The sequence below is a fragment of the Neoarius graeffei genome, chromosome 4 (genome assembly GCF_027579695.1).
Source record: "Neoarius graeffei isolate fNeoGra1 chromosome 4, fNeoGra1.pri, whole genome shotgun sequence".
NCBI lineage: Eukaryota > Metazoa > Chordata > Actinopteri > Siluriformes > Ariidae > Neoarius > Neoarius graeffei.
Window position 1 is genome coordinate 32,951,584 of NC_083572.1, and position 16,938 is coordinate 32,968,521.

A 16,938-nucleotide genomic window follows, 5' to 3' on the forward strand; every position below is an offset into this window, starting at 1 on the left:
GGCACTCCAGCCCTTTAACTTCAAGGTGATCCACAGGCCGGGGGTGCAGATGGTCGTGGCGGATTTCCTCTCCCGTCAAGGGGGGGGAGTCGGCTGCAGGCCAGACGGCTGCCCGGCCTGAGTCGGGCGGTGGGGGTACTGTATGTGGCAGCGGGGGCGTGGTCAAGCATCGGTCTGTGACCGGAGGGTGGAGTCAGGGAAGGTAAGTGGCAAAATCTCTACACCTGATGTCAGTTAACGTGTGTTTGTGTATCTTCCCCAGTGATCGCGCCCTATATAAGGAGAGAGAGCAGAGGAAGAGAGCTCTCTATCCAACCAGATGACCTGTGTGTGTGCGTGCATGTGTGGCTGGGAGTGTGTAAAAATCACTGAAAAGTGACAATAAAGAGGTTTTTTTGAACTCAGTTCTGGCCAGCCGTCCTTCTGTGCTCCACCTACCCGTCCAAATTTCTACAGAGTCAGATCCCCAAAACAAAAACCTACAGCTTTAAGCATGACTATCGAGCTTCGGGTTGAGCTCCTGCAGGCCTAGCAACATTTGACAGAATGGTACAACCAATCAAGTCCAAGTTGAAGTGAAAACTGAAAACCACATAGTGTACCTATATGACAATAGTAAAGTGAAAAGAAAAGAGGAAACAAATGAAATAAAAAAGTGATAACTGTCAATATTAACTGTCACTGCTTCCTCAAAGTTGTGTATCATTTCTCGGTTCTCTCACATATTGAGCGACCTAATGAACGCGCTGGCCTCTTCTGGTGATTTAACCTCCTTCTCTGCACCATTATGAGTGACCCGGAGGCGCGCCAGGTAGAGCAAACCAAAGTGAATCCCTGGTATTTCACGGAGCCGGCGTCAGACATCATTAAAGGAGGCTTGGGCACGGGCCGTCCTCGGAGTGTAGTCGGGGAAGGCAGAAAAACTCATGTCTCCAATCTTGATCCATTGCTGAGCCCTGGCTCGGCGCAGTACGGTATGTCCACACAGTCTGTATGGTAGTGTAGATGAGCGATTATGGGACGAGGGCATTCTCCGGGCTTCAGCTTCGGCTGAAGAGTACGATGAGCGCGGTCCACGAGAGGATCCTTCTCAAGCTTAAAAGCCTCCTTGAGCAGAGAGGAAACAGCTGTAACAGTAGAAGAGGTGGAATGCCCACTAACCGTATATTATTGCGCCGCGATCTCGCCTCCAAATCCTCGCATTTATTGTCCAATCTCATCAGTTCAGTTGACAGATGCTCCACTTTAGCCTGTAAGGTAGTAATATCATCGGCGCAGGAGGACAGCGGTGTCTCCATTTCACCTACGGTGGTCTTCAGAGTGCACACATCAGGCTGGATGTTTGTAATGCTGCTAGATAACGCCAACTTCACTGCCTGTAGCTCAGTCTTGATGTTTGACAAGTTTTTGGTCAAGGCAGCCTGAAGCTCAGTTTTGAAAATAGCCACCATCTCAACGCGGAGTGACAAGAGCAGCTCGGCCTTAAAGTCGAGGGAAGGAGTGCCGCCTGCGGCTTCGACCAGGCAAGAAGGGGAGTCACTATGAGGCGGGGATGCAATGTGCGAAGCAGGCCGCGGTGGTTGTATAGGTATTTTAGCTTTAGGAGGCATTTTGGTCAGCAAAAAGACGGTGTTAAATTCGGATTATGATGGTGGGGGAAACACACACCAAAAAAGATACAAAAGGTGTACCTAAAATAGGTTTTTTAAAGGTTGTTGCAGGAGCTCAGAGAAACGCATCCTACTCCATTAGTCGCTACACCAGAAGTTCCTAGATTTAATACTTAATGTGCAAGCCGCGATGACATCCACCCAATCCAAAACAGTCTACAAGAGGAGGCCGCGGCGGGCCTGTGACCTCTTCTGATGTGGCTAACACTAGCTCTACTGAACCGTTAACTACTGAGCTGCTGCTCTCCATGATGGACTCCCTCAAGACTGATACCTTTGGTAAAATTGATTCTCTTTCCACCAACTTTCAGTCAGAGATATTATCACTTAAAGACAAGCTCAAAAAGTCCATCGAGAGTATGCAAAGCAAGCTTGATGTGCATGGAGTGGTCTTGTCTGGGCTGGAGCATAGTGCTACTGACTACAGTACTCGCATAAGTCAGCTAGAGGCTAATGTCAATTCTCTGCTAACCAAAGTGACACACCTGGACAACAAATGCAAGGATCTGGAAAGCAGAATGCAGAGGAATAATAGCCATCTCCTTGGAATACCCGAGGGAGTGGAGGGTCCGTGTCTGACGGAGTTCATCGCCCATCTGCTTCAGGAGCTGCTCGACCTGGAGGACAAGGCATTGCTGGACTGGGCCCACCGCACACTCCGTAGCTGACCTCAGGAGGGGAAACCTCCATGACCATTTGTCATCAGAGTGCACTTTTTCCATGTCCACAACAATATACTGAAAAGATCCGGAGAAAAGTCTCCTCTCCTTTATAATGGAAGGAGAATTTTGATATTTGTGGACTATACCACAGCTGTAGCTAAGCAGCAAGCTAGCTTTGGTGATGTGAAATACCAGCTGCGCTCCTGCCCGGGTATGAAGTTAGGCCTGATCTATCCCATGGTTTTGAGACTGACTTTACCAGATGGCTCCACACATACATTCGAGGACCTGGCCCTGGCAAGGGACTTTGTGAAGAAGAACCTGAAAATGGCTGTTGTACAGCAGGATATGGGACAAGCAATTCACTAGCGTGCCTGCTAGCGGGCTGGCTGGCAGACCAGTTGACTGGGTAAGCTAACCTAGCTCAAGTATCATACTCAACACACAGACATTTCACTGCAGGCCCACTCTGTTTCTCATTCTCTCTATTTTTGCCCTGTTTTGGTGAATGTATGGGTGATACCCACTATAAGGTGAAGTAATATGGATGTGCATATGTGACCCCTCACCGAATCCAGGGACACATGTCGGCCGAAACGAATCCGAGATAATCGCAAAAGAAGCATTTTTTTTTTTAAATTTGTGATTTTTGTTTTTTCCATCATGTGCAAGTTGAGATCTTGAAGAATGCAATCAGTATTTCAGATAATAGATTGTTTTGTTGGAAAAGCATACATTTTTTGTTGCAAACTGTCTCGTTTTTGTCAGGACTGTAGCCTGCTGGGGGGTGTGGGTAAATTACCATATGGGCCATTCACATGATGATTTAAGTCTTTTTTTTTTTTCCGCGAATCAGCTGTATGATCCGAGTTGAGCGCATGGCTACTTAACTGCATACAGGCGTGTGATTTCACTATGGAATGAGTTACTAAACAGAGTGCAGAGGAGGTGACACACCGCGAAGCAAACAGACACTCGGTATTTACATCGGAGATCACCATTTCTAGCAAAAAAAAATGCAACCTCGTTTTCCAGATTGAATGGAATACTTGAATGATTGGATGATACACGGACTGTTCTAGGATTACATTCCATCGGAGGCATTGGTGTGTGCAAGGCGCCGTTTCTCTTTCTGATGGGGTAAGTTTATTAATCTAAGGCTGTGTGGTTATTTTTGCATGTAACGGAGAGTGTTGTGGTTTGGTTAAGCCTAGGTCACAACCGGACGTACGATTTTTTGGCCGTGTGATTTTTGGCGTTTCCCAAATCGCTGCGGTTTTTTTTTTGTTCACGGAGAAAGACGCGCGTTGGCCGTAAGTTTGTCTTGCAACCTGAATAAAACGTAAGCGCCCGTAGAGTTTGTTTGACATGACAAAGAACCTCTGCGGCCGGTCTGTGGCTCGAAAATCAGCACATCACACGCGCGCTCTCGTGCTTTTCACACGCGCGCTCTCGTGTGTTTCATGTGCGCTCTCCGTGCGTTTCTTGCGTTTTTTGCGTGTAGACCGGCCATAGGAGCGCGTACTGTACGGCCGGTTGTGACCGAGGCTTTACATGAAACTAGTGTTGTGTTAGTTGTGTCATCATCATGCTATCTTTCTTTCTTACGGTGTGAGTAATTTTTCAACCACAAAACGTTAAAGTATACTTTAGGACTTATTTTTGTACTTCATAATTGTGTTGGGCATACTTTGCATGGAAGGAAAATTGACGTGGTGATCTTTGTTTACATGAAAGTAGTATCGTGCTAGCTCGTAGGGAGTAGGGCTTTCCTTAATGTCATGCAAATGAGCATCATTATGTGCCCGCCCTACACCCAGAGTAGCTGAGATGGAAAACTTTGAGGGTGATTTTCTCCCTTTTCTGTTTTAAGAAGTATACACTTTCAAAAGGCCACACATTCTTCAAATATTATCAGATCTCCACATGGAAGGCATCATTGGAAAGCTTAGAAACTGTACTTTCTGAATCTGTCAATAACTCAAAATGCCCCTGGGCCGACATGTGTCCCTGGATTCTGAGATCTGCCACATATGTGTATCCATGTAAAGTTATTTTCTCTTATCTTCACCCACAATATTGTTTTTCATTTGTTGTACTCATGAATCATCCTAATTTAAGCCACTGAGGAGGACAGCGTCTGACTGTTCGCACAGCTTTGTTCATACTTTATTACTTGAATCATTTTGCAGACTTTAAACTTCTCTTTATTAATATCTGTTCCACCTAGACTCCATCGGGAGCTGACAGATAAGCATTTGGTTACTATGGTTTAATGTTTATAAATCCAGGCACTACAGGGTCAAATGTTTATATATCTGGCTTATTCTTGTTCAATTGTCACAAATCTCAGGTAGTACAAAGTATTAGTGTTAGATATTTTTGTTCACTAAGCAGTTCTTTTATCCAGGCTTTTGCTTGCATCTCAGTTGGGGAGATGCTTTGGCAGGGGACACACTGTGGGAACGTTCCTTTTCCCACAGTATTTGAGTATTGTTTATATGTGTTTTTTTGTGTCTTATTTGTTTTTGATTTTTGTATTTGCAGTACCAGTGTCAACCACGATCCTTGATTTACACTGTATCCTTTCTTTTGCATACCCTCTCTTCATGACGAATGACTCAGCCTGGAGTAGTGTATCCAGATGGTGGGAGTGGCTTTAATTTTCTTACTTGGAATTTCAGGGGCATCAATAACCCAGTTAAATGCAGCAAGGTGCTCCATCATCTTCATCAACTGAAAGCCCACATCATCTTCCTCCAAGAAACTCATTTCAAGGTATCATAACACTTAAGTCTCAGGTGCAGATGGGTGGGTCAGGTGTTCCATTCCTTCTTTCAGAGTAAGGCGAGAGGGGTGGCTATTTTACTTCACAGATCAGTACCCTTTACATGCTCTAATGTGATTGCTGATCCCAGATGTTATTTTATGCTATGTTATTGTTAGTGGTAAGTTGTTCAATACTAAGGTACTCTATGTGAATATCTATGCCCCTAATTGGGACAATGGTGATTTTTTTAAAATCCATTTTTTCTGCACTCCCCAATATGTCTTCCCATATGTTCATCTTAGGGGTGACTTTAATTGCTGGTTAGACTCAAATTTGGATGGATCTTCCATCAAATCTACTACCCTTTCAGCTTCCACCAGGGTTATACGATACTTTATGGCTGAATTTGCAATCTCAGACCCTTGGAGAATTTTTAACCCATCTAAAAAAGTATACTCCTTTTTTTAACAATTCATCACACTTTCACTCACCTAGACTACTTTCATGTAGATGATAGACTCCTTCATGCTATATCTTCATGCTCCTATAACCCAATCATTGTATCTGACCATGCTCCTGTTACTATGAATGTAGTATTTCATAATATTGACAATACGCAACCACCTTGGAGGCTAAATTCCCAATTGCTCAGTGACAAAAATTTTGTAAACTTTGTTTCGAATAGAATTGATTTCTTTATAAATATGAACAAGACCCCAGACATATCTGCAGCTATTCTCTGGAAAACTCTGAAAGTTATATTAGAGGTGAAATTATCTCCTACATAATACATGCAAACAAACTTAAGAAAGATAAGCTATCTCTGCTGGCACACTGCATTTCCCAATTAGATGACATCTGTGCAGTTTCGCCCTCTCCAGACATCTACAGTATAAGGAGCATTTAGTCTTGCAAGCAGAATTTGACACTTTGCTAACAGACCAGGTTACTGAACTGGTTTTAAAGTCCAGGAGCACTTACTATGAGCAGGGAGATAAAGCCAGTAAATTATTAGCACAGAAGCTACATCAGTCATCATCATCACACCAGACTGTGAAAATCAGTACACCCTCTGGGATATCATTAGACCCCAAGGAGATCAATGATGAGTTCAAGAGGTTTTTATCAGTCTCTATATACATCTGGGGATGAAGCAGATATATCAGAACCAAATTATTATTTTTTTTATTCTCTTGCAGTACCTGTGGTCAGCCATGAGTTGGGTGAGAAATTAGAGCAACCACTTACTGTTGAAGAATTATCTAGCACTGTCAAATCTCTCCAACCCGGGAGAAGTCCAGGGCCGGATGGCTACACATTAGTTTTACAAATTGCTTTTCCCCAAGATTTCCCCAATTTTAATTGAGGTATACAATGAAGCATTTGTAACTGGCATTCTCCCACAGACTCTCACTCAGGCTACTATCTGTCTTATTCTTAAAAAATTAAAAGACCCACTTGATTGTGCATCATACCGACCAATCAGCCTATTAAATGTTGATTATAAAATTCTTGCCAAGCTTCTAGTAACATGTCTTGAAACAGTTCTCCCATCAATCATTTCTCCTGATCAAACAGGATTTATTAAGAACAGACACTCATTCTTTAATCTTTGATGATTATTTAATATTATATATAATCCATCTGCCACTAATACCTCTGAGGCTGTCATATCCCTTGATGCAGAAAAAGCATTCGACTGAGTGGAGTGGAGATATCTCTTTTACACTCTGAACAAATTTGGCTTTGGCTCCAAATTCATCACTTGGATAAGACTTTTATACTCATCCCCTCAAGCTTCTGTGAGGACTAATAATACTCAGTCAGAATATTTTCCCTGACAGCGGTCAACATGCCAAGGCTGCCCTCTAGGAAGTCCAGGTAGAGTCATTCGACAGCGGATCAAAAGGCCCCCTGCAAGCAACAAGAACAAGTGGCACCAGTTTGAGGAAGATGTCTGTGGGATCTTACAGATAACAGCTAAGGTTGATGTAGAGATGGCTGCAGACGATGATGACCATCATTGTCAGCTATGTGTCAGAGAGGTTTGGCCACACAGAACCAGGGCCCAGCAAGAAACCTTACAACAAGAACCATAGAGCAGCTAAAATACATCAGCTGTGGACCAAGCTTAGAACCCTCAAGAAGCAGTACAAGGTTGCAAGTGAACAGGAATGTCAGCCACTTGCGGAGCTGCAAGGCATCCTCAGGAAAAAGCTCATGGCCCTTTGAAGAGCAGAGTGGTGAAGGAGGCGGGAAAAGGAAAGGCATCTTTCATCACCGACCCCTTCAGTTTTACCAAGAAGCTGCTTGGTAATAAATGGAGTGGCCACCTTGAGTGTTCACTGGATGAAATCAATATCCATCTGCACAACACCCTCAGTGGCCCTGTAAGAGAGCAGGAGCTTGGCTACAACAAAGCCCTAATAAACCCAGATCCTCCATCATTTGAGTTCAACCTGAAAGAACCAAGCTGGACAGAGATCCAACAGGTCATTAAGGCAGCAAGATCAGCCTCTGCCCCAGTACCAAGCAGAGTACCATACAGCATGTATAAACACTGCCCGAGACTCCTCCACCAGATTTGGCAGATGCTGAAGGTGATTTGGAGGAAAGGAAGAGTTGTCAACCAGTGGAGATGCACTGAGGGTGACTGGATCCCCAAAGAGGAGAACTCTAAAGCCATTGGGCAGTTTAGAATCATCTCATTGCTCAGCAGGGAAGGCAAAATATTTTTCAGCATCCTGTCTCAACAGCTGGCAGAGTTTCTCCTTAAGAACAACTACATTGATACCTCAGTACAAAAAGGTGGGATTTCTGGAATGCCTGGCTGCCTGGAACACACAGGGACAGTCAAGCAGCTCCTAAGAGAGGCAAAGGAGGGAAAGGGGGACCTGGTGGTCTTATGGCTGGACCTCGCTAATGCCTATGGTTCCATACTGCATAAGCTGGTGGAGGAGGCCCTTCAGAGACACCACGTGCCCAGCAAGATCAACAGACTCATCCTGGACTATTATGACAACTTCCAGATGAGATTCACCTCTGGATCCACAACATCAGACTGGCATAGGCTGGAGAGGGGTATCATAACAGGCTGCACCATCTCAGTCATCCTTTTTGCCCTTGCCATGAACAAGATGACAAGGTGGAGTGTTGAAGAACTAAAATGGGTGTGCGGTTACCCCCAGTCAGAGCCTTTATGGATGACCTGCAAGTCACCACAACATCAGTCCCTGGCAGCAGGTGGATTTTACAAGGATTCAAGAAGCTCATCTCATGGGCAAGAATGAGCTTCAAGCCATCAAAGTTGAGATCCCTTATAATCAAGAAAGGATGAGTGATGGATAAGTTCCATTTCACCACCTCTGGGACAACCATCCCAACACTATCAGAAAACCCAGTCAAGAGCCTGGGAAAACTTTTTGACTTCAGCCTGAAAGACACAGCTGCTATTCAGAAGACCTGCAGAGACCTAGACACCTTGTTAAACAAGATTGATAGATCTGGGCTTCCTAGTCGATTCAAAGCATGGTTATACTAGCACACCATCCTGCCCAGGGTGTTGTGGCTCCTCTTACTCTATGAGTTCTCACTGTCAACTGTGGAGGCCCTGGAGAAGAAGATCAGCAGCTATCTGTGAAGGTGGCTTGGCTTGCCAAGGAGCTTAAGCAGTGCTGCGCTGTACGGAACAACCAACACTCTACAGCTCCCCTTAAAAAGCCTCACTGAAAAGTTTGTGGTGACACAAACAAAGGAGGTCATGCAGTACAGAGACTCCAGGGACCCAAAAATATCAGCTGCAGGAATTGAGGTCCACACTGGCAGAAAGTGGAGTGCTGCCAGAGGGCTGGAGGTGGCAGAGTCTCAGCTGAGACAAAGGGCTCTCGTTGGAACCGTGGCAACAGGAAGAACCGGCCTGGGAAACTCTCCTAGTTACAACATCAGCAAAGTCACAGGAAAGGAGAGGCGGCATCTCCTCCAGGAGGAGGTCTGGGCAGGAGTGCAGGAAGTATGTGTCAGCAGGATGGTGAGACTTGGCCAACAAGGAGCCTGGACAAGGTGGGAGAATGTGGAGCAGTGCAAGATCACCTGGTCAGACTTCTGGCAGTCTGACTTTCATCACATCACATTCCTGATCCAGGCAGTGTATGACACTTTACCAAGCCCCACCAACCTCCACACTTGGGGCAAGACAGAGTTGCCTTCCTGCCTTCAGTGTGGTGGGAGAGGAACCCTGCAACACCTCCTTAACAGCTGTCCTAAGGCCCTGGCTGATGGTCGTTATTGCTAGCACCATGACCAGGAAATCCTGCCACAACGTTGGCTGGGGAGGCAGTCTCAGGGCCGTCCACATCAACTCCGCATCATGATGACACAGAGAATGGGGAGGGCCCCGCCCCCCTCTCTCTCTGGGAAATATCTCTGGGGATTTTGTACTGGAGCAGATGCATGATGAGTCTCTGAGGCACGCTTTTGACCAAGTGAAAGTAATTGATGCCAAAACCTCTAGCCTAATTTTGCACTTTCTTTTCCATATTTTTCCATTATTAAGGATAGGCTCTATTGAGTGATGCAGGACACTCATACTAAGGAGGAGATGACACAGTTGTTGGTCCTGATGAACTTTTATTCCATGCAGCTCATCATAATCCCATGGTTGGGCATCTAGGTCAGGACAAAACACTCAATCATCTAATGCCTTCTTTCTATTGGCCAGGGATTCATGCCAGTGTTTGCAGGTGGTGTGTGGCTTGTCGCAAATGCCAGCAGGTAAATCCAGCAGCCATGCCAAAAGCGCCATTGTACCCATTACCATTAATTGAGATCCCTTTGAAAGAATTGATGTGGATCTTGTCAGGCCATTAGATTGATCTGCATGTGGGTATCACTTTGTTAGTCATAGTGTATTATGCAACACATTACCCGGAAGCAGTGCCTCTCCGTAATATCTCCGTATCTAATGTTGTAGAGACACTCTTCTGCATTATCTCCTGAGTTGGGATTCTGAAAGAAATCCTGACTGATCAAGGCACTCCCTTTATGTCACATACACTACATGAACTGTACAAATTATTGGGGATTAAGTTGATTCGTGCCAGTTTTTACCATCTGCAAATAGACAGGTTGATTGAATGATTTAATCAAACACTTAAAAATATGATTCATAAGTTTGTTCATGGGGCCACAAAAAACAGCATGAGTGGCTAGACTGTTGTTTGCAGTATGCAAGGTCCCACAAGCCTCCACCGAATTTTCCCTGTTTGAATTGCTGTATGGGTGCAAGCCTCATGGCGTCTTAGACGTCATTAAAGAAAATTGTGAGGGACCTTCATGAAGCAAAACTTAAATTCAGTACATTCTTGACCTGAGAGCAAAACTTCATGCACTGAGTTACACTGCAAAAAATTATATCTTAGCAAGTGAAAATATCTTGAAAATAGTTGAAATGATCTAGCATTTCCTATTAGAAGAATACAAAACACCAATTCTGAGATTATTAAACCTAGTTCTAGATTGCAACCAAGATGTCTAAGATGTCTTATCAAGTAAAAATATCTGTCAATGCAGCAAGATAATTTCACTAGTATTAAGTAATTTTCTCTTCAAATTCAGTTTTCAATTTTTTGCAGTGTACATAACCCAGGAGAATTTGCTACAGGCACAAGAACGTCAATCCCTCCTGTACAACAGAGGGACACAGCTAAGAGATTTTGCATCAAGAGATAAAGTGCTCATTTTACTGCCCATATCGAGCTCAAAATTACTCACCAAATGACAAGGGCCCTTTGCGGTCACATGGCGAATTGGGGAAGTCAACTATGAGGACAGGAGCACAGATAGAGGTGATGCATGTCAAATTTACCACCTCAATCTTCTGAAACCATGGAGAGAGGAGGTTCCTGTGGCTCTGGTGATGGTCGTTCCAGAGAGGGCGGAGCTGGGACTGGAGGTAAGTCCAAAAGTTGCAGCCTAATTCACTCCGGTCCCCTGTGGAGACCACCTCTCGCTGTCCCAGAGAGCACAGGTTGTTAGGTTGCAGGAGGAATTCTAAGATGTGTTCTCACCCCTCCCTGGTCACACTGACCTCATAGAGCACAAAATTGAGACTCCCCCAGGGGTGGTGGTGCGAAGCCACCCATATCGGCTCCCTGAGCACAAGAAATATGTGGGATGAACTCAAGGCTGTGCTTGACATGGAAGTTATTGAGGAGTCGTACAGCGACTGGAGAAGCCCGGTGGTCTTAGTTCCCAAGACCGACAGGCAGGGCTCTACACTAACTTGTTTTTTCAGGAGCACACGTGCTCCTAAGTTAAAAATTTTAGGAGCACAGGGAAAAAAATGGGGGCACAAGCACAAGTAGGTTTTCATTTTAAAGGTTTATTGCAGCGCAAACCTTAGACACACCAACACAAACGCAAAATTCAATTGAGAATGAATGAATGAATGAATGAATGAACAACTGAATGAATGAACAAACAGTAGCTAAACAAAGAGCAGAGCTCAGCAGAGCTAACAACATCATCAAGGACAGCTCCCACCCTGGCTCTGAGTTCTTTGACTTGCTGCCCTCAGGCAGGCATTACAGGTGCATCAAAGCAAGGACCAACAGACTCAAAAACATTTTTTTCCCACAGGTCATAACCACCTTGAACAATTAGCCTTTTTCACATTATGTCACTTGCAGGGGAACTCATATCCGTTTTCAGCCTTTTGAATGGAAGAAGAGGTATACGGCGGCAACATATGTTAACAAAACTGTGTCATTCACAGATAAGATTGATAATAATATTGTGCATTGTTGTTTATCATTACGTATTGTTAGTGACCATTCCAGTCACCTACCTGCCTTGTTTTGGAAAGGAAGTTTACTGACTTTCTATGGTTGCTACTTGTTAGCCAGCAGATTAGCATGCCGCCTCTTCTTCCATTCAAAAGGCTGAAAACGGATGTGAGGTTCTTCTGCAAGTGACGTAATGTGAAAAAGGCTAATTACATGCACTGACTGATGCCACTTCTGGCAGGTGCAACAATGCACCAACAAGGACCTAAAAGGACAATATTCTCACACTTACCTGATACAGTGCAATACTTATTACAGTGCAACCTCACAGAGCAACTTTTTAGTTTTTATAGCTTTTGTATATTTTATATTTCTACACTTTTACATCCATACCCAATACAATGCAATACCAAATACAGTGCAATATCCTGAGTTTTGTAGCTGAACTGAGTTTCTATAACTAATGTGCAATTAACATCTGCAACTCAACACGCCCAGCTGTATATATATTCTTTGTTTTTCTGCTGTGTTGTGACATGCACCATTTGTATATACTGTATATTATTTGTTTTTCTGCTGTGTTGTATGTTCCCATCTAAATGTTTGCACTGGGGTGTGTGCTTTCCATCTCATTATATAATTTTCCCGTACCTTCTCCCGTCGTTCTAGCTTTCTTCACTACACTTTCTTCCTCATCCGTTCTTTTATTCTTGTTTCCACCATCATTGCTTTTAAAAAACGCGTTATTCTCTGCATAGCGAATATATTTCTCAGCTCGGTCCGAACCAGCTCTCAGTTATCTCTCAGTTGAATGATCTGATGAATCCTTAAAAAGCACTTTTCCCACCTAATGCCACACCCACAACATACAACCGTGGGAAAGAGGGGCAATCACAGAAAGATGTGGCAGAACGGCAAAAAAAATGTAACTTTTTCACTTCCCTCCCCGGCTACCATGGGAACCACCGCAGGTGCAAGACAGGGGCAATGCACGCAACTACAGACAGGGAGCAAGGCGCAGGCAGAACACACACACACACACACACAACACTGAACACACACACTTACAACAATACAGGCCGTTACTCGTTACACTATATTAGGTAGGCTATCCAGCGCTGGATTTACATACTTTGCAGTTTAACGTTTGATACATTTTAGAATGTTAAACTTGTCATGTCTGTGCTCAGTGCTTTCCTAAACTGTCGGCCGCAAGAAGCCCTCGCACGAATGCGCGTTTTTTTTTTGTCGTTCGCATGCCAAAAAATTCACTTGCAAATGCGAGTGAAATGTGTGCACTGTAGAGCCCTGCCGACAGGTCAGTCCGGGTCTGGGTGGACTATAGAAAAGTCAATGTGGTGTCTAAATTTAATGCATATCTGATGCCTTGCATTGATGAACTGCTTGATCGGTTAGGCTTGGCTCACTTTTATTCAACACTAGATTTGACAAAGGGATATTAGCAGATACGCTTGGCTCCATAATCCTGTGAGAAAACAGCCTTTTCCACTCTGTTTGATTTAAACCAATTTGTCACCCTTCCTTTTGGGTTGTTTGGGGCCCCAGCAACGTTTCAGCATCTCATGGACCGAATCATCCATCCCCAAAATGCATACACCACTGCCTATTTAGATGACATTATTATTTATAGTAATGATTGGCAACAGCATTTACAACATCTCAGGGCTGTCCTGAAGTCGCTGAGATGTGTGGGGCTCACAGCAATCCTGAAAAAGTGTGCAGTTGGATGAATGGAAGTATGGTATCTGGGCTTCCATTTGGGTCATGGGCGCATGCGTCTGCAAATTGATAAGTCTGCAACAATTGTGGCTGGCCCAAGCCCTAAGACCAAAAAGGGGGTGAGGCAGTTCCTGAGGCTGGCTGGCTATTATAGACAGTTTGTGTCTAACTTTCTGGACATCACCAGCCCACTGAATGACCTCACTAAAAGGGGACACATCTCGCTTTCAGCTCTCACCGCTGGCTAGCACTGCGAAAAGAGAGCTGAGTGCATAAGTCTCTCCTGCCAGTACATAACCTCTCCACAGCAAGTCCTATGCAGTGCCTCCACATGGCTACAGATGGAAACTGGGCACCGCAAGGCCCCAGGCTAAACTACACGGAGCTTGGAGGAGGTCTGGTCCCCAGACATGCAGCATACATGGCCCACTGGCATGTGGACATGCCCTGATGCCCATGAACCAGACCCCCAGCTATGACAGAGCTCATTAGCCTTGGAAAGGCAGTCCGTCTAGGGGAAGGAAAACCCTGAATTCAAACCTGCATAGCCGTGGGACATGCATCTTAGAGCACGGTGTGACATACAGATCACCCTGGTCATCCCACTGCATCCCAGTCTCCTCCCAAGTGTCTTGGCCATGCCTTGCTACTGGATTCGGAAATCCGGGAAGAGAGAGTGAGGTTGGCATTTACCCACGCAGCCCTTCCTCACTATAATCCAAGTATCGGACAAGTCAAAACTCTGGACTAATCACTTACAAACATCATTAAAGGACTTTAACATTGATGTCAACACCTGGGACCTACTTGCCCAAAGTTGATCAAAGTCAGTCAAACTTGCCCAAAGTTGGTATGGATTTGGCAGCCAAATCCACACTGGTGCCCACAATGCTGAAAACAAAAGAACCACTGCTGCAGAGAACAAGTGTACAGCCCAGAAAATGAAAGATAACACTTCCCAGAGCACCACACCACCCACCTGTGTACAACATGTGGGAGAGCTTTCCGGGCCTGCATTGGATTTGTTAGCCATCTGCAGACCCACCAGCCCTGTCAGTGAATCCAGGAGTCTATGGTCATCCTCAACTACAAGGGACGAACAACATAGAGAAGGTGTGTTTGGCCATCAAGTGGGCAGTCCTCATTCTCCAGTACTCCCTGCTAGGATGCCCATTCACCCTCTGTTCTGACCATGCCCTGCTCCAGTGGCTCCACTGCATGAAGTATGCCAATGCTCTAGTGGCTCCACTGCATTTGGTGTACTTTTTTTTTTGTGTAATTGTAAAGTGACCTTGGGTGTGAGAAAGGTGCCACATAAGTTGAACTTATTATTATTAATCACTAAAAAGTGAACTTTCCAAATAAAATTGCACCTTGAATTGTTGCACCTGTCTCCAGTTCCTCATTATCCCACCCCAGGGAATTGTTATGTTGAGATACTGGATTTCTGATTTTCATGACTTATAAGACATAATCATCATAATTAAAACAAAAATGGCTGGAAATGTTTCACTTTACATGTAATGAATATAGAATATATTAATTTTATTTTTTTGAATTAAAATAAAAAAGGAATACTACAATATTCTAATTTTTTGAGGTGCACTAGTATAACCAACCAGTTTTCCTATCAGAGTAAGTGTTTGAATTTAAAAACCTCTTAAACCTATAGAAAGGTCTGTTTTGAGTACCACTCTTCTAGATTTTCTAGATTTGTAAATACTTTTAATGTAAAGCCAGATTTTTCAATTTGAGATGCAGCCTAATGACAACAGTTATGCGCACTGCAGAAAGTTTTCAGAGAAACAGAGCTTATCAGTTTTTATGTGGCTGTGCATGAAATCATTGAACATTACAGTTCAACTTAGCAACCAGATGGACAGAGAAGTCCCCCCCCCCATTTTCTCCCTAATTTAGTCATGCCTAATTCCCACCCAACAGACAGCTCTCCCATTACATGACAGCTTGGAAACAGAGAGGGCAAAGGCTATCACATGCTTCCTCCGAGGCATATGACACCAAACACATCTTTTCAAACTGCTGCTCATACAACATCGAGAGTGGCATAACATACTTGGAAGAAAGTGCTATCCGCTCATTTTGCAGGAGCTCACAGACATGTGATTGGCTAGTGTCACTGTAATTGACAGGGGAGAGCGAGCATGCCACCCCTCCCTCCCACAGATTTCTCTCAGCCATCACTGAGATTCAAACTTTCAATCTCCGGATGATAGGGTGAATGTTTTTCTGTTGGCCAGTGATGTTTTGATGGAGATCATGATTGTGCTCCATCAATTTAGAATAGAATGTTTCCTGAGAATGCATTGTCCTTATAATGAAATGCTGTTTATAGGACCCCAGAAGCACTCCAAGTGTGTCCAACCTTATAGAACATTCTGATAGCATGTCAAGTGAAGTTTTCAGACTTTTTTGCTGGTGCTGGACAAATGGAAGTGCTGAAAGAATTTATTAAAAGCACACTGGCAAACTGTTTCAAAACATCAGGCAAAAGCAGTGTTGGAAAAACAGGCAAAGATCAAGTGAGACACAGACAGGATATCCAAGGCAAAGACAATGGACAAAATCCAAAAACAAAAACGAGAGTCAAAAGCTGAAAAGCAATACAAAATACAAAGGTTTGGTAATGTCAGACACAGGGTACAGACCATTTATTTCACAAAGTTTGTGTGTACTGAGAATCCTTATAAGTGTGAGCAGTGATTGCGCTCTGATCAGGAACTGGTGCATGGCATTAGTCCTACTAAGTTTGAGAATGGTGCTGCGTGTGCTACGCACTCCAAGTGCCAATGTGTGTGGACATGACAACTCATGAGACAAAAAGATAAATTACATTAAATAAATAGAAAGCTTATCAGAAAGTTCTACAGGACATTTGGTACAGGAGTTGAATAAAGGTATATAATTAACAAAGGAAATAAAATTAATTCATTAAATACATTTAAGTTGTTATAATTTGTGAATGAAAAATGACTTCTTTTTCCAGTTAACTTTTTTTTTTTGTGATTGCTTTCCTATGTTTTCAGGGCACTGTGTAAAGTATATGTAAAGAAAAAAAACAGATACAAATCCAGAGAATGGCATTGTTTTTCACCCCAAATACCTACTCTATCCATCTTTCTTCCCTTCACCCCAACACCTTCTCTTTCTTTCTCACTTTCTCCATTTCTTTTTTTTCCTGTGATCCATTTGGTCATTTTGGGATTGCATAACATGGAAAATATATTTAAACATCAGCTGTCAAAATTATAATTTTTATTCTCATTTTAGTGCCTGGTAATCCAGCTGTGATGAAG

General features: G+C 43.8%; 1 protein-coding gene across 4 annotated transcripts in view; it reads right to left on the reverse strand.

Annotated features, from left to right (window-relative positions):
- rims4 (regulating synaptic membrane exocytosis 4) overlaps nt 1–16,938 on the reverse strand; it is a 236,866-nt gene that overhangs the window by 95,914 nt on the left and 124,014 nt on the right. The gene's annotated exons all lie outside the window — the stretch shown is intronic.